Genomic DNA, 19,688 nt, shown 5'->3' on the forward strand with positions numbered 1-19,688 from the left:
TGGATGTTGAGTTGGATGAGCTGTTTATATATTTGGGATATTAACCCCTTATCAGTCATGTTATTTGCAAATATTTTCTTCCATTCAGTAGGTTTTTCCTTTCATATTGTGGATGGTTTCCGTTGCTGTGAAAAAAAATTGTAAGTTTGAGTCCTATTTGTTTATTTCTGCTTTTATTTCTTTTGCTTTAAGACACATGTGCAAAATACTGCTATGATTTATGTCAAAGGGTGCTCTGTCTATGCTCTTTTCTAGTTTTATGGTTCAGAGCTTACATTTAGGTCTTTAATCCATTTTGAGTTTATTTTTGTATTTGGTGTGAGGAAGTATTCTAATCTCATATTTTACATATAACTATCTGGTTTTCACACCACCAATTATTGAAGAGACTGTCTTTTCCCCATTGTATATTCTTTCCTCTTTTGTCATAGATTAATTGACCATAAGTGGTTAGATTTATCTCTGTGTTCTCTATTCTGTTACATTGATTTCTGTTTTTGTGCCATCTTCTGTTTCTAATACTGTTTGATAGACAACTTTCAGCCAGTATCTAGTGCTCTTTTTGTTGCTGTGTGTCTCTGACCATGTTCTACTGGGTCAGAAAACTGCTTCTTGAAATGGATCCTGCTACCTAAAAGTCCTGGCACAACCCAGTCCAGGTTCCAGTGAGGTCAATGTGAACATTACATTTTAAAGCTTTTATAACCTTTGTTACTCTAGCCTTTGGATTCTTGATTCTATGAGCTTCATCTATGATAACAGCTGACCATTCCAAACTGCTAAGTTCATCCAGACACAAGTACAGTATTTCATAAGCCGTTACAGCAATTTCACATTTCCTCTGCTTTACACAAGTCGGTTCATTGTCTTTTTTGTTACCATGTAAAATAGTGATTCTGAAATATCCCCAGGTGTCCAATTCATCCTTCCAGTTGTAGAGGACAGAAAGAGGAGCAACTATTAAGCACATATTTTTTGCTATAAGAGAAGAGGTGCTCCTTTTTCATACTTTGTAGTAAAACCTCTGGCATTTTATTTTCAATATCTTCATGAGTAATCTATTTATGCAAAACTGCCACCAAAAATGAAATACCCTGTACTATTTTTCCAAGTTCCATATCATCACCAAGAATACTCCCTCTTCCTTGGATGAATTGTCCATAGATAAACCGGACTCCTTCCCTTTGGTAGTCTGTCAAATACCCATTAATTGTATAAGGAATAGAGTTTCAATCTTCAGATAAGAGAAAGCAATAGCAGAAGATGGAAATTTTCTGTCTAGGAAGTAAGGTTTTTCCAAATCTTCATCATCAAATATAAAATTCCTGAAGCAATCTTTAACAGTTCTTACTTCTTGAAATCTTTTGAGAAGTATTTTCCTTTCTTGAAAATCTGAATATAAGATGATGCAAATGACTTCCCATTTTCATCCACAGTGATAGATTTTATGAAGTTTTATGAAGTGATAGATTTTTATAAAGTTTTTCATTATCTGGAGAAAAGGAAAGACATCTTTCTCCTGGATGCCATGTATTTGCCAGTCGTTTCCACACCTGGCTTCTAGGCAGAAGGATCCGTCTGGCCAGGGGGAGGGGCCTGACAGTTTGGCTGCATTTAGCCCCAGGCCGGGCAGGAGGATGACAAGGAGGAGGCCAGTGGGAGGATGGTGACCAATACCACTTCCTGCTGCCCTCTATAGAGTGCCTCCCCCATGTGGCCCGTTAACATGTGACAGAGGGAACAAAGGAGGGGCCCAAGGCGATGAAGGGAGAAAGGACAGTGGCCAAAGTATGCTGTGGAGGCTGACAAGGCAGCACTCACTTAGTCCTCTAGAGCTCTGCCATGGTGGAGGACAACAGGTGGGCAAGTCAACCCCCTACCCTCCCTTTCAGTGTTGGGCCTCCCTTTACAGCACACTGCAACTTCCCAATTCTGAAATGTTTGTGAGAATTCATCAGTGAAGCCATTGAGCCATGAGCTTTTTGTTGGAAGGTTGTTAATTACTGATTCAATTTTTTACTGGTAATTTGTCTGTTCATATTTTCTATTTCTTCATGATTCAGTTTTGATAGGTTTTATGTTTCTAGGTATTTATTCATTTCTTCCAGACTGTACAATTTGTTGGCATATAATTATTCATAGTAGTCTCCTACAGTCCTTTGTATTTATGTGGTATCAGTTGTAATGTCTCCTCTTTCATATATAATTTTATTTATTTGTCTTCCTTTTTTCTTGGTAATCCAGCTAATAGTTTGTCTATTTTGTTTATGCTTTCAAAAACTAATTCCTAGTGTCATTGATCTTTTCTATTCTCTTTTTGTCTCTAATTTATTTCCACTCTGATGTTTATTTCCTGCCTTCTGTTAATTTTGGACTTAGTTTGTTCCTTTTCTAGTTCCCTGATATGTAAAATTAGGTTTATTTTAGCTCTTTCTTGTTTTTTTTTGTTTGTTTGTTTTTGGCTTTACAAGCTTTATTTCTCCTTCAATTCAGAGTTTATGATTTGTCTATCACTGATATCTTAAAATTAAGAAGGCACATTCTGTTTTATAATGTTACCAACAATTTTAAAAGATTATTTTTTTTAAAGATTTTTAGAAGTTTCATGTAATGTCTGAAACATTTATATTAACATGTTTCCATTAAAATAACCCAAAGAGAGACTTCTGGGAAGATGGCGGAAGAGTAAGTCATGGAGATCACCTTCCTTCCCACAGATACACCAGAAATACATCTACACGTGGAACAACTCCTACAGAACACCTACTGAATGCTGGCAGAAGACCTCAGACCTCCCAAAAGGCAAGAAACACCCCACGTACCTGGGTAGGGCAAAAGAAAAAAGAATAAACAGAGACAAAAGGATAGGGACAGGTCCTGCACCAGCGGGAGGGAGCTGTGAAGGAGGAAAAGTGTCCACACACTAGGAAGCCCCTTTGTGGGTGGAGACTGCAGGTGGCGGGGGGAGTGAGCTTCAGAGCCACGGAGGAGAGCACAGCAACAGGGGTGTGGAGGGCAAAGCGGAGAGATTCCAGCACAGAGGATCAGGGCCAACCAGCACTCACCAGCCCGAGAGGCTTGTCTGCTACCCCGCCGGAGTGGGCGGGGCTTCGGTCAGAGGAGAGGACTGTGGTTGGCGGCCTGAACACAGCCTGCAGGGGTTTAGTGCGCCACGGCTGGCTGGGAGGGAGTCCGGGGAAAAGTCTGGACCTGCCAAAGAGGCAAGAGACTTTTTCTTCCCTCTTTGTTTCCTGGTGCACAAGGAGAGGGGATTAAGAACGATGCTTAAAGGAGCTCCAGAGATGGACTGCGAGATGCGGCTAAAAGCACGGACCACAGAGACACACATGAGACGCTAAGGCTGCTGCTGCTGCCACCAAGAAGCCTGTGTGTGAGCACAGGTCACTATCCACACCCCCCTTCTGGGGAGCCTGTGCAGCCCGCCACTGCCAGGGTTCCGGGATCCAGGGACAACTCCCTCGGGAGAACGCACGGCGTGCCTCAGGTTGGTGCAATGTCACGCTGGCCTCTGCTGCCGCAGGCTCACCCTGCGCTCCGAGACGCTCCCTACCCCTTGGCCTGAGTAAGCCAGAGCCTCCGAATCAGCGGCTCCTTTAACCCTGTCCTGTCTGAGCAAAGAACAGACGCCCTCCAGCGACCTACACGCACAGGTGGGGCCAAATCCAAAGCTGAGACCCTGGGAGCAGTGAGAACAAAGAAGAGAAAGGGAAATCTCTTTCAGCAGCCTCAGAAGCAGCAGATTAAAGCTCCACAATCAATTTGATGTACCCTGCATCTGTGGAATACATGAATAGACAACGAATCATCCCAACTTAAGGAGGTGGACTTTGAGAGCAAGATTTATTATTCTTTCCCCTTTTCCTTTTTTTGTGTGTATGAGTATGCTTCTGTGTGAGATTTTGTCTGTATAGCTTTGCTTCCACCATTTTTTCCAGGATTCTATCCATCCATTTTTTCATTTTTTTTCCTCTTAATAATTATTTTTTATTTTAATAAATTTATTATATTTTATCTTACTTTATATTATTTTACTTTAGCTTTTTTCTTTCTATTTTCCTTCCTTCCCTCCTTCCCTCCTTGCACCCTCCCTCCCTCCCTCTTTTCTGTCTTTCTTTATACTTCTACTAATTCTTTCTTTCTACATTTTCTCCCTTTTCTTCTGAGCCGTGTGGATGAAAGGCTCTTGGTGCTAAAGCCAGGAGTGAGTACTGTGCCTCTGAGGTGGGAGAGCTAACTTCAGGACACTGGTCCACAAGAGGCCTCACAGCTGCACATAATATCAAAAGGTGAAAATCTCCCAGAGATCTCCATCTCAATGCCAGCACCCAGCTTCACTCAACGACCAGCAAGCTACAGTGCTGGACATCCTATGCCAAACAACTAGCAAGAGAGGAACACAACCACACCCATTAGCAGAGAGGCTGCCCAAAATCATAATAAGTCTACAGACACCCCAAAACACACCACCAGACGTGGACATGTCCACCAGAAAGACAAGATCCAGACTCATCCACCAGAACACAAGCACTAGTCCCCTCCATAAGGAAGCCTACACAACCCACTGAACCAACCTTAGCAACTGGGGACAGACAGCATAAACAACAGGAACTATGAACCTTCAGCCTGCAAAAAGGAGACCCCAAACACAGTAAGGTAAGCAAAATGAAAAGACAGAAAAACACACAGCAGATGAAGGAGAAAGATAAAAACCCACCAGAACTAACAAATGAAGAGGAAATAGGCAGTCTACCTGAAAAAGAATTCAGAATAATGATTGTAAAGATGATACAAAATCTTGGAACTAGAACAGCAAAATGCAAGAAACATTTAACAAGGACCTAGAAGAACTAAAGATGAAACAAACAATGATGAACAACACAATAAATGAAATGAAAAATACTCTAGATGAGATCAATAGCAGAATAACCAAGGCAGAAGAACGGATAAGTGACCTGGAAGATAAAATAGAGGAAAAAACTACTGCAGAGCAGAATAAAGAAAAAAGAATGAAAAGAACTGAGGACAGTCTTAGAGACCTCTGGGACAACATTAAATGCACCAACGTTCAAATTATAGTGGTTCCAGAAGAAGAAGAGAAAAAGAAAGGGACTGAGAAAATATTTGAAGAGATTATAGTTGAAAACTTCCCTAATATGGGAAAGGAAATAGTTAATCAAGTCCAGGAAGCACAGAGTCCCATACAGGATAAATCCAAGGAGAAATACGCCAAGACACATATTAATCAAACTGTCAAAAATTAAAGACAAAGAAAACATATTAAAAACAGCAAGGGAAAAACAAATAACACACAAGGGAATCCCCATAAGGTTAACAGCTGATCTTTCAGCAGAAACTCTGCAAGCCAGAAGGGAGTGGCAGGACATATTGAAAGTGATGAGGGAAAAAAACCTGCAACCAAGATGACTGTAACCAGCAAGGATCTCATTCAGATTTGATGGAGAAATTAAAACCTTTACATACAAGAAAAAGCTGACAGAGTTCAGCACCACCAAACCAGCTCTACAACAACTGCTAAAGGAACTTCTCTAGGCAAGAAACACAAGAGAAGGAAAAGACCTACAATAACGAACCCAAAACAATTAAGAAAATGGGAATAGGAACATATGTATCGATAATTACCTTAAATGTAAATGGACTAAATGCTCCGACCAAAAGACACAGACTGGCTGAATGGATACAAAAACAATATGCATATCTTTGCTGTCTACAAGAGACCAAATTCAGACCTAGAGACACATACAGACTGAAAGTGAGGGGATGTAAAAAGGTATTTCATGCAAAATGAAACCAAAAGAAAGCTGGACTAGCAATTCTCATATCAGACAAAATAGACTTTAAAATAAAGACTATTAGAAGAGACAAAGAAGGACACTACATAATGATCAAGGGATCAATCCAAGAAGAAGATATAACAATTGTAAATATTTATGCACCCAACATAGGAGCACCTCAATACATAAGGGAAATACTAACAGCCATAAAGGGGAAATTGACAGTAACACATTCATAGTAGGAGACTTTAACACCCCACTTTCACCAATGGACAGTTCATCCAAAATGAAAATAAATAAGGAAACCCAAGCTTTAAATAATACATTAAACAAGAATGGACTTAATTGATATTTATAGGACATTCCATCCAAAAACAACAGAATACACATTTTTCTCAAGTGCTCATGGAACATTCTCCAGGATAGATGATATCTTGGGTCACAAATCAAGCCTTGGTAAATTTAAGAAAATTGAAATAGTATCAAGTATCTTTTCCGACCACAACGCTATGAGACTATATATCAATTACAGGAAATGATTTGTAAAAAATACAAACACATGGATGCTAAACAATACAGTACTTAATAAGAAGTGATTACTGAAGAAATCAAAGAGGAAATAAAAAAATACCTAGAAACAAATGACAATGGAGACAGGACGACTCAAAATCTATGGGATGCAGCAAAAACAGTTCTAAGAGGGAAGTTTATAGCAATAAAATCCTACCTTAAGAAACAGGAAAAACCTCGAATAAACAACCTAATCTTGCACCTAAAGCAAATAGAGAAAGAAGAACAACAGCAACAAAAAAAGATAGCAGAAGGAAAGAAATCATAAAAATCAGATCAGAAATAAATGAAAAAGAAATGAAGGAAACAATAGTAAAGATCAATGAAACTAAAAGCTGGTTCTTTGAGAAGATAAACAAAATTGATAAACCATTAGCCAGACTCATCAAGAAAAAAAAGGAGAAGACTGAAATCAATAGAATTAGAAATGAAAAAGGAGAAGTAATAGCTGACACTGCAGAAATACGAAAGATCATGAGAGTTTACTACAGCACTCTATGCCAATAAAATGGACAACCTGGAAGAAATAGACAAATTCTTAGAAAGACACAACCTGCCAAGACTGAATCAGGAAGAAATAGAAAATATAAACAGACCAATCACAAGCACTGAAATTGAAACTGTGATTAAAAATCTTCCAACAAACAAAAGCCCAGGACCAAATGGCTTCACAGGCGAATTCTATCAAACATTTAGAGAAGAGCTAACACCTATCCTTCTCAAACTCTTCCAAAATATAGCAGAGGGAGTAACCCTCCCCTAATTCTACGAGGCCACCATCACCCTAATACCAAAACCAGACAAGGATGTCACAAAGAAACAAAACTACAGGCCAATATCACTGATAAACATAGATGCAAAAATCCTCAACAAAATACTAGCTAACAGAATCCAACAGCACATTAAACAGATCATACACCATGATGAAGTGGGGTTTATTCCAAGAATGCAACGATTCTTCAATATATGCAAATTAATCAAAGTGATACACCATATTAACAAATTGAAGGAGAAAAACCATATTATAATCTCAATAGATGCAGAGAAAACTTTTGACAAAATTCAACACCCATTTATGATAAAAACCCTGCAGAAAGTAGGCATAGAGGGAACTTTCCTCAACATAATAAAGGCCATATATGACAAACCCGCAGCCAACATTGTCCTCAATGGTGAAAAACTGAGATCATTTCCACTAAGATCAGGAAGAAGACAAGGTTGCCCACTCTCAACACTCTTATTCAACATAGTTTTGGAAGTTTTAGCCACAGCAATCAGAGAAGAAAAGGAAATAAAAGGAATACAAATCAGAAAAGAAGAAGTAAAGCTGTCACTATTTGCAGATGACATGATACTATATATAGGGAATCCTAAAGATGCTACCAGAAAACTACTAGAGCTAATCAATGAATTTGGTAAAGTAGCAGGATACAAAATTAATGCACAGAAATCTCTGGCATTCCTATAAACTAATGATGAAAAATCTGAAAGTGAAATCAAGAAAACACTCCCATTTACCATTGCAACAAAAAGAATAAAATATCTAGGAATAAACCTACCTAAGGAGACAAAAGACTTGTATGCAGAAAATTAAAAGACACTGATGAAAGAAATTAAACATGATACAAATAGATGGAGATATATACCATGTTCTTGGATTGGAAGAATCAACATTGTGAAAATGACTCTACTACTCAAAGCAATCTACAGATTCAATGCAATCCCTATCAAACTACCACTGGCATTTTTCACAGAACTAGAAGAAAAAATTTCACAATTTGTATGGAAACACAAAAGACCCCGAATAGCCAAAGCAATCTTGAGAACGAAAAACAGAGCTGGAGGAATCAGGCTCCCTGACTTCAGACTATACTACAGAGCTGCAGTAATCAAGACGGTATGGTACTGGCACAAAAACAGAAAGATAGATCAATGGAACAGGATAGAAAACCCAGAGATAAACCCACGCACATACGGTCACCTTATCTTTGATAAAGGAGGCAGGAATGCACAGTGGAGAAAGGACAGCCTCTTCAATAAGTGGTACTGGGAAAACTGGATAGGTACATGTACAAGTATGAGATTAGATCACTCCCTAACACCATACACAAAAATAAGCTCAAAATGGATTAAAGAACTAAATATAAGGCCAGAAACTATCAAACTCTTAGAGGAAAACATAGGCAGGACACTGTATGACATAAATCACAGCAAGGTCCTTTTTGACCCACCTCCTAGAGAAATGGAAATAAAAACAAAAATAAACAAATGGGACCTAATGAAACTTCAAAGCTTTTGCACAACAAAGGAAACCATAAACAAGACAAAAAGACAACCCTCAGAATGTGAGAATATATTTGCAAATGAAGCAACTGAGGAAGGATTAATCTCCAAAATTTATAAGCAGCTCACACAGCTTAATAACAAAAAAGCAAACAACCCAATCCAAAAATGGGCAGAAGACCGAAATAGACATTCCTCCAAAGAGGATATACAGACTGCCAACAAACACATGAAAGAATGCTCAACATCACTAATCATTAGAGAAATGCAAATCAAAACTACAATGAGATATCATCTCACACCAGTCAGAATGGCCATCATCAAAAAATCTAGAAACAATAAATGCTGGAGAGGGTGTGGAGAAAAGGGAACCATCTTACACTGTTGGTGGGAATGTAAATTGATACAGCCGCTGTGGAGAACACTATAGAGGTTCCTTAAAAAACTACAAATAGAACTACCATATGACCCAGCAATCCCACTACTAGGCATATACCCTGAGAAAACCATAATTCTAAAAGAGTCATGTACCAAAATGTTCATTGCAGCTCTATTTACAATAGCCCAGAGATGGAAACAACCTAAGTGTCCATCATCGGATGAATGGATAAAGAAGATGTGGCACATATATACAATGGAATATTACTCAGCCATAAAAAGAGGCAAAATTGAGCTATTTGTAATGACGTGGATAGACCTAGAGTCTGTCATACAGAGTGAAGTAAGTCAGAAAGAGAGAGACAATTACCGTATGCTAACACATATATATGGAATTTAAGAAAAAAATATGTCATGAAGAACCTAGGGGTGAAACAGTCATAAAGACACAGACTTACTAGAGAATGGACTTGAGGATATGGGGAGGGGGAATGGTAAACTATGCCAAAGTGAGAGAGGCATGGACATATATACAGTACCAAAGATAATGTAGATAGCTAGTGGGAAGCAGCCACATAGCACAGGGAGATCGTCTCAGTGCTTTGTGACTGCCTGGAGGGGTGGGATAGGGAGCGTGGGAGGGAGGGAGATGCAAGGGGAAAGAGATATGGGAACATATGTATATATATATATATATATATAACTGATTCATTTTGTTGTGAAGCTGAAACTCACATATCATTGTAAAGCAATTATACTCCAAGAAAGATGTTAAAATGAAAAAAAAAAAAAAGGAAAACAAACCTGTTTATGTGATATAACTACCCAAGGGCAAAAAATAATAACAATAACCCAAAGAAAGTTTAGTATTAGTTGTTTTTTGTTTGTTTGTTTGTTTTTATACTGCAGGTTCTTATTAGTCATCAATTGTATACACATCAGTGTATACATGACAATCCCAATCGCCCAATTCATCACACCACCATCCCCACCCTACCGCAGTTTTCCCCCCTTGGTGTCCATACATTTGTTCTCTACATCTGTGTCTCAACTTCTGCCCAGCAAACCAGTTCATACGTAACATTTTTCTAGGTTCCACATACATGCGTTAATATACAATATTTGTTTTCTCTTTCTTACTTCACTCTGTATGCCAGTCTCTAGATCCATCCAGGTCCCAACAAATGACCCAATTTCGTTCCTTTCTATGGCTGAGTAATATTCCATTGTATATATGTACCACAACTTCTTTATCCATTCCTCTGTCAGTGAGCATTTAGGTTGCTTCCATGACCTGGCTATTGTAAACAGTGCTTCAATGAACATTGTGGTGCATGTGTCTTTTTGAATTATGGTTTTCTCTGGGTATATGCCCAGTAGTGGGATTGCTGGATCATATGGTAATTCTATTTTTAGTTTTTTAAGGAACCTCCATAGTGTTCTCCACAGGGGCTGTATCAACTTACATTCCCACCATGAGTGCAAAAGGGCTGCCTTTTCTTCACACCCTCTCCAGCATTTGTTGTTTGTAGATTTTCTGATGATGCCCATTCTACATGGTATGAGGAGATACCTCATTGTAGTTTTGTTTTGCATTTCTCTAATAATTAGTGATGTTGAGCAGCTTTTCATGTGCTTCTTGGCCATCTGTATGTCTTCTTTGGAGAGATGTCTATTTAAGTCTTCTGCCTATTTTTGGATTGGGTTGTTTGTTTCTTTAATATTGAGCTGCATGAGCTTTTTATATATTTTGGAGATTAATCCTTTGTCTGTTGATTTATTTGCAAATATTTTCTCCCATTCTGAGGGTTGTCTTTTTGTCTTCTTTATGGTTTCCTTTGTTGTGCAAAAGCTTTGAAGTTTCATTAGGTCCCATTTGTTTAGTTTTGTTTTTATTTCCATTACTCTAGGAGGTGGATCTAAAAAGATCTTGCTGTGATTTATGTCAAAGAGTGTTCTTCCTATGTTTTCCTCTAAGAGTTTTATAATGTCTGGTCTTACATTTAGGTCTTTAATCCATTTTGAGTTTATTTTTATGTATGGTGTTAAGGAGTGTTCTAATTTCATTCTTTTACATGTAGCTGTCCAGTTTTCCCAGCACCACTTATTGAAGAGACTGGCTTTTCTCCATTGTATATCTTTGCTTCCTTTGTCATAGATTAGTTGACCATAAGTGTGTGAGTTTATCTCTGGGCTTTCTATCTTGTTCCATTGATCTATGTTTCTTTTTTTGTGCCAGTACCATATTGTCTTGATTACTGTAGCTTTGTAGTATAGTCTGAAGTCAGGGAGTCTTATTCCTCCAGCTCAGTTTCTTTCCCTCAAGACTACTTTGGCTATTCGGGGTCTTTTGTGTCTCCATACAAATTTTAAGATGATTTGTTGTAGTTCTGTAAAAACTGCCATTGGCAATTTGGTAGGAATTGCATTGAATCTGTAGATTGCTTTGGGTAGTATAGTCATTTTCACAATATTGATTCTACCAATCCAAGAACATGGTATATCTCTCCATCTGTTGGTATCATCTTTAATTTCTTTCATCAGTGTCTTATAGTTTTCTGCATACAGGTCTTTGTTTCCTTAGGTAGGTTTACATTTGTTTGTTTTTAATTTTGGCATTTATCACAATGAACTTGCTTCTTATAGCTGCTCTGTGGTGTTCCATATTTTTTGGTGTATTGTGTTTCATCTTCATTTCTCTCAAGATACATTTTTAAAATTTATTTAATTTTTATTTATTTATTTTTGGCTGTGTTGGGTCTTTGTTGCTGCACACAGGCTTTTTGTAGTTGCAGCGAGTGGGGGACTACTCTTCATTGTGGTGTACGGGCTTCTCATTGCAGTGGCTTCTCTTGCTGTGGAGCATGGGCTCTAGGCACACGAGCTTCAGTAGTTTTGGCATGCAGGCTTCGTATTTGTGGCTCACGGGCTCTAGAGCTCAGGCTCAGTAGTTGTGGTGCACAGGCTTAGTTGCTCTGCAGCATGTGGTATCTTTTCATACCAGGGATCGAACTGGTGTCCCCTGCATTGGCAGGTGGATTCTTAACCACTGTGCCACCAGTGAAGTCTCTCAAGATATTTTAAATTTCTCTCTTGATTTATTATTTGACACATTTGTTGCTCAGGAGCATGTTTAATATACATATATGTTTATATGTATAAATGTTTATATGTTTACATATATGTAAATTTTCCAGTTCTTCCTATATATCTGGATGTCTGTTTTTTACCCCAGGTTAGGAAGTTTTAGCCATTATTTCTTCGATTAAGCTTTCTGCCCCTTTCTCTCTCTGTGTCTCTTACACTGCATATATTGGTTCCTTTCATGAGTCCTATAAATCCCTTAAGCTATCTTCACTACTTTTCCTCATCTACTTATTTACTTCATTGTTTTCTCATTTCTTTCCCCATTTGAATGGATTCCACTGCCCTGTCTTCAATTTCACTGATCTTTGCCTCTGCCACATCTAGTCTGATGTTTAACCCCTCCACTGAATTTTTCAATTCAGTGATTTGTGTTTAGTACATTTTAATATTTTCTATCTGTTTGTTGAAACTCTCACTCTGTTTGTGCATTATTCTCCTGATCTTGGTTAGCAGCTTTATGACACTTATTGTGAACTTTCTATCAAGTAAATAAATTATCTCAATTTCATTGGGGCATGATTCTGGAGTTTTGTTGTTCTTTTATTTATTTTTATTTTTAATAATTTTTATTGGAGTATAGTTGTTTTACAATGTTGTGTTAGTTTCTACAGTACAGCAAAGTGAATCAGCTATACATATACATAAATCCCCTCTTTTTTGGATCTCCTTCCCATTTAAGTCACAGCAGAGCACTGAGTAGGGTTCCCTGTGCTACACCGTAGGTTCTCATTAGCTATCTATTTTATACATATATCAATAGTGTATATATGTCAATCCCAATCTCCCAGATCATCACGTCCCCCCTTTCCTCCTTGGTATCTATACATTTGTTCTCTACATCTGTGTCTCTATTTCTGTTTTGCAGATAAGATCATCTGTACCATTTTTCTAGATTCCACATATGAGTTAATACATGATATTTGTTTTTCTCTTTCTGACTTACTTCACTCTGTATGATAGTCTCTAGGTCCATCCACGTCTCCACAAATGACCCAATTTCATTCCCTTTTATGGCCAAGTAATATTCCATTGTATATATATATATATATATATATATATATATATATATATATATACCACATCTTCTTTATCCATTCATCTGTTGATGGACATTTAGGTTGCTTCCATGTCCAGGCTATTGTAAATAGTGCTGCAATGAATATTGGGGTGCATGTGTCTTTTTGAATTATGGTTTTATCAGGGTATATGCCCAGTATTAGGATTGCTGGGTCATACAGTATTTCTATTTTTAGTTTCTAAGGAACCTCCATACTGGTCTCCATAGCAGCCATATCAATGAAAGAATTCAAAGATGACACAAACAGTTGGAGAGATGTACCACGTTCTTGGATTGCAAGGGTTAATATTGTGAAAATGAGTATACTACCTAAAGTAATCTACAAACTCAATGCAATCCCTAACAAATTACCAATGGCATTTTTCACAGAACTAGAACAACATATTTTACAGTTTGTCTGGAAACACAAAAGACCCCGGATAGCCAAAGCAATCTTGAGAAAGAATAACCAAGCTGGAGGAATCAGGTTCCCTGACTTCAGACTATACTACTATAGTAATTAAGCTATAGTAATTAAGGCAGTATGGTACTTGCACAAAAACATAAATATAGATCAATGGAACAGGATAGAAAGCCCTGAGATTAACCATCGCACCTATGGTCACCTAATCTATGACAAAGGAGGCAAGAATATACAATGGATAAAGACAACTTCTTCGATAAGTGGTGCTGGGAAAACTGGACAGTTACATGTAAAAGAATGAAATTAGAACACTCCCTAAAACCATACACGAAAATAAACTCAAAATGGATTACTGACATAAATGTAAGGCCAGACACTATAAAACTCTTAGAGAAAAACATGGGAAGAACACACTTTGACATAAATCACAGCAAGATCTTTTTTGACCCACCTCCTAAAGTAATGAAAATAAAAACAAAAAGAAACAAATGGAACCTAATGAAACTTAAGAGCTTTTGCACAACAAGGGAAACCATAAACAAGATGAAAAGACAACCCTCAGAATGGGAGAAACTATTTGCAAATGAAACAAATGACAAAGTATTAATCTCCAAAATATAAAAACAGCTCATTCAGCTGAATATCAAAAAAAACAAACAACCCAATTCAAAAATGGGCAGAAGACCTAAATAGACATTTCCCCAAAGAAGACATACAGATGGCCAAAAGGCACATGAAAAGATCCTCAATGTCACTAATTATTAGAGAAATGCCAATCAAAACTACAATGAGGTATGACCTCACCTCACACCTGTCAGAATGGCCATCATCAAAAAATATACAAGCAATAAATTCTGGAGAGGGTGTAGAGAAAAACGTACTCTCTTGCACTGTTGGTGGTGTTGTTCTTTTATTTGGAACATATTCTATTTCTTTATTTTTACTCTGTGTGTTGGTTTCTGTTCATTAGGTAAAACAGCCACCTCTCCCAGTATTGAGTGGTCTTGTGTAGGAGATGGACCTCCTCGATCAGCCTACCAAACTCCTGATTTTGTCTCAGACCTTTGATTGTTCAAGCCACCTTCTTTGTTCTTAGTGTCTACCAGTAGTTGAGGGTGGCCCGAGACCTGCTGGTGTTCCAAAGAGGAGGATCACATTCAACACCTAGATAGGAAGTTGGATCCTCAGGCAACAGCTGGGAAAGTATGTGGTTAAGCCCCTTCCAGGGAGAAATGGGGAGATGGACATCTTTGCTTATTGTTTGTATGCTAGACCTGGAAATACAACCATGGGGGAGGTGCTTCTGCATCCATTAAGAAATGCTTCTTTTTTGCTACAGTCCTGTGGGACTCATGAGTCCACGCTCCATTGTCTATCTGAGCCAGATGATACGAGGGCCAGTCACTCAGGTAGCAGCCACAAAAATTGGGACACCATATGTGTCAGTTCCTTTCAGGGGGACACTGGCAACTTGGAAAGTGTTTGAGGGAGATGGTGAGAGAAATGTCCATCAGCTTACCCTGTCTCTGGGGAGGATCAATGCCAGACTTTAGATGTGTGCTAAATTAGAAGCTTGACCCTCAGGCAGCAGTTTTTAGAGTGTGAAGGTGGACCCCTTTCAAGAAAAGACTGGGAGATGGTCATTTTTGCCTGCTTCTTCTGTGCAGACCTCAGAGGGGAAATAGCTGGTTAAGAATTCCATTGTTTGCTACAGTTCTGTGGGACTCATGAATGGAAGCCTTCTTGGCTAACAGAGCCAGGTAATCCAGGGATTTGTCCTTAGGCAGCAGAGCAAAATCAGGGTGCATACATGCATACAAGCTTCTTTCTGGAAGATACTGGTGACTTGGAGTCGGCTACGTAGAGATGGCCTGGTGACTGCCAATTTCCCTGGTTTCTGGGGAAGAGTGCATCTAGTCCCTAGATGTGTGCTAAATTAGAAATCTGGCTTTCATTCAGCAGCTTTCAAAGTATGCAGATGGACCCCTTTCAAGGAAAGATTGGGAAAAGGGAATTTCTACTTGCTCCCTCTGCACTGCACCCTGAGGAGATAGCCATGGGGGTGCTTGCCACCCATTAACAACTACTGTTATAGTCTTGTGAGTTTCCTGAATACAAGCCTCATTGGCTTTCAGAGCTAGGTGTTTTGGGGGCTCATCCTTTAAGCAGGAGTCTAAAAATTTGGGACACTAGATGTGTGGTACAAACCCTTTTCTCCTCAGGGAGAAGCTAGGAGTTGGAGCTCCCTCTGGATTGTATGGAACCATGCCAGTGTGGGGTTTACCTTGAGAGTGTTCCTCAATCTTTTCTACCCATTTTGATGTGAGTTTTTCTTTTGATGTGGGTTTTTCTGATTTGCCTGTTGTGTAGTAGTTGCTCAGTTCACTTCAGGATTTCTTTCAGAGGTAATTGTTGTGTGTAGATCTACAGTTGTTATGGCCATGGAGGAGGGGAGTTCAGGAGCCTCCTGTGTTGCCATCTTGGTCTACTCCTCTCCTGTAGCCTTGTTTGATTTAAATTCAATTTTGTTTAATACTTGTTTAGCACTCCCCTTTCTATTTTCCTTACGATTTGCATGGAATATCTTTCTCCATCATTTCACTTTCAATCTATTTGTGTCTTTGGAACTACAGTGAGTTTTTTGTAGACAATATAGAGTTGGTTTATTTTATTTTTAATCCATTTTGTCAATCTCCATCTTTAGACCGGAAAGTTTAATTCATTTACCTGCAAAGTATTTACTCAAAAGTAGAGACTTCAGTAATTTTGCTATTTGTTTTGTATGTGCCTTATAATTTTTTTGTCCCTCATTTTCTGCATTATTGTCTTTTGTTGTTAGTTGACTTTTTTGTACTGAAACATTTAAATTTCCTTCCCATTTCGTTTTTGTGTATTCTGTAGCTGTTTTCTTTTTGGTTACCATGGTGATAACATTTAACATCCTTAAGTTATAAAACTGAACTTAATTTTTTAGCAGCTTAACTTCGATAACATACAAAAACACTGCTTCTACCTATATAGCTCCATCTCCACTCTCTTTTAACTATTAATGACACAAAATTATGTCTTCATACATTGTCCAAAATGTAGACTAGTAATTACTTTTATGCATTAGTCTCTTAAATCAAGTAGAAAACAAAAAGAGGGAGTTTCAAATCAAAGTACAATAATTGTAGTTTTTATAATTTTCTATGTATTTACCTTTACCAAATTTCTTCATGTCTTCATACATGTAGTCTCCTGTTATTTCAACTGGAAGGACTCCCTTAAGCATTTTTTGCAGGGTTGGTCCGGTGATAATGAACTCCTTCAGCTTTTGTTTATCTGAAACGTCTAATTGTTACCTCATTTTTGAAGGACAATCTTTCCAGATCAAAGATTCTTCTCTGATATCACTCTATTAGGGAGCTGTAGGAGTGCCTTTTTTCTGCATCTATTGGCATTTCTGAGTTCCAGCCTTCTTAAACTCCAAATCTTGGATATAAGAGGCAAAAAGAAATCCAAGAACTGACCACCATGTCTTTCTTTAGGTTTTAAAATCCCCAGCCAGTCTTTCTACTTCTCAACGTTTTTTAAAGTTTCCTTATGTTTGTTTTATATAATGTCTGTAGTATATTTGTGCTTACCAAAACGACGAAGGTAATGTATGTCTAGTGTATCTTCCTAGAAGCATTAAAAAAATCTATTGAGATTTTCATATGTTATTTGTCCTTTTATTCTATTAATCTGGTAAATGACATTTATTGATTTTCCCCCCTTGCGGTACGCGGGCCTCTCACTGCCATGGCCTCTCCCATTGCGGATCACAGGCTCTGGACGTGCAGGCTCAGCGGCCATGGCTAACGGGCCCAGCCGCTCTGTGGCATGTGGGATTCTTCTGGACCGGGGCACGAACCCGCGTCCCCCGCATCGACAGGCAGACTCTCAACCACTGTGCCACCAGGGAAGCCCCATTTATTGATTTTTTAAGTGTTAAACTATTTGGCATTACTTGAATAAACTTTATGTAGTTTTATATTAGTATCATTTTAATATATTTTGTATTCAATATTCTAATATTTTGTTATAGATGTTTTAATCTCTATTCTAGGCATACATTTCTTGTTTTCTGAAAATCTCCTTGGCATGTTTTGGTATCTGGGATATTTTGACCTCTTAAAAATTAGAAAAATGCTCTCTCCTTTTTACTATTTTGTGGAGGAATTTATATATGAATACTGTAATTTTGTTCTTAAAAAATCAAAATAATTTTATGATTTAGCCTCTGGATTTGAAATTTACAGTGTAAGAATGCTTTTAATAATGGAAATAATTACTTTTAGTAAATATGGGACTTTTGAGATTCTCTGTATTTTTATCAGCTTTAGTAAGTTTTATTTTTTTTAATTGTTCATAATATCTTATTGAAATTTGTAGGATCTGTGGTTATGTCTCATTTCATTTATTATATTTGTACAATAATTTGTAACTCTTTTAAGGAATATTTATGACTTTTAATTTTATATGCCTTGTGTTAGTGTTCTTTTGCTGTCTGTTATGTACTGAGTGTTTGATTTCCTGCCCCAAAATCATATGTTGAAGTATTAACCCCCAATGTGCCTGTCTTTGGAGATGGGGCTTCTAAGGAAGCAATTAAGATTAAATGAGATCATAAGAGTAGGGCCCTGATAAAATAAGATTAGTGCCCTTGTAAGAAGAGGCACCAGGGAGCTTGCTCTCTCTCTCACAAGCACAAAGAGGTCATGTGAGCACACAATGAGAAGGCAGCTATCTAGAAGCCAGAAAGAGCCCTCACAAGAAATTAAACCCTGCTGGACTTTGATCTTGGACTTTCTAGCCTTCAGAGCTGTGAGAAAAATAATTTCTTTTGTTTAAGCCATGCAGTCTGTGATATTTTGTTACAGTAGCCTGGACAGACTAAGACACTGTCATAAAATTAATACAAAGATAGCAGCTTAAAAAAGCATAAATTTATTATTTCACATTTCTTTAGATCTGAAGTCTGGGTGGATTTTAATGTTTTTTTTTTGTTTGTTTGTTTCTTTTTTTTACTCCTTATCTCACATGGCTAAAATCAGGGATAGAGGATCCTTTTCATATACCAGTAGCAATAAAAAAAAACTCATATATATCTTAGTGTAAAGAGGGTATTACACTGTAAAAAATACCTGAATAAGTGAGAACAGCTTTGTAATTAGGATTTGAGCAGGGGCTGGATGATTTTTAAGGACTATATTAAAAAATGTCTAAATTCCTTTGAGCAGATTGTTTGTCAGACTGTTTTTCAAGTTGGTTCTACTATTATACATTCTTACTAGAAATATATGAGGATTTTAATTGGCCCTCTATGATTTTCATGATATATTTAAAGTATGGCTCTGTAGTTTCTGAAACCTGCTGGATCTCATTGGCTCCTTCACTTTAAGGCTTTGTCTTAGAAGAGAGATTTTGTTGGTTAGTTTTGATTGTTCACATGGCCTTCCTGCTCCATTACCTAACTGCAGTTTCTTTGCAGTCACCTCTGAATTTCCTGTGTAATGAAGTTTCTATGTATGTGAAGAAGTAAAAACCAAACAAAAAAGAACTCCAAATTTTAAAAAGCGCACACACAATAAACTTTGTAAACACTAATCACTTATCAATTCTCTATAGGGGAACTAGGTTATGTTTCTGATATGTAATAATTGGGCATTATAGAAAGACCAATGAAATATACATTAAAGTATATATCTGAAAAATAGTTTTATTATCCATGTGACAATAAACATGCAACATTTATGCTACCTTTTTTTAAAAAAGGGAAATCCTTTATTCATTACATTTTAATAAAGTATGCATCATTATTAAAACATTGTGTGAACATGAGATGACATTTTTCAAGGCTTTGTCTTTTGACATAGTGCAATACATTTACTTAAACTTCTTTGGAAAAATTTAATTTGATACTGACCCTATAACAAAATATAAAATATGTGATATAGGCAATTTAAAGTTACACACAAAAGAGGAAAAGAGA

General features: G+C 37.5%; 1 pseudogene; it reads right to left on the reverse strand.

Annotated features, from left to right (window-relative positions):
• Window positions 1–539: 539 nt before the first annotated feature.
• Window positions 540–1,614, reverse strand: LOC132512849 (DNA excision repair protein ERCC-6-like 2; annotated as a pseudogene).
• Between the last annotated feature and the right edge of the window lie 18,074 nt (window positions 1,615–19,688).

The sequence above is a fragment of the Lagenorhynchus albirostris genome, chromosome X (genome assembly GCF_949774975.1).
Source record: "Lagenorhynchus albirostris chromosome X, mLagAlb1.1, whole genome shotgun sequence".
Taxonomy (NCBI): Eukaryota; Metazoa; Chordata; class Mammalia; order Artiodactyla; family Delphinidae; genus Lagenorhynchus; species Lagenorhynchus albirostris.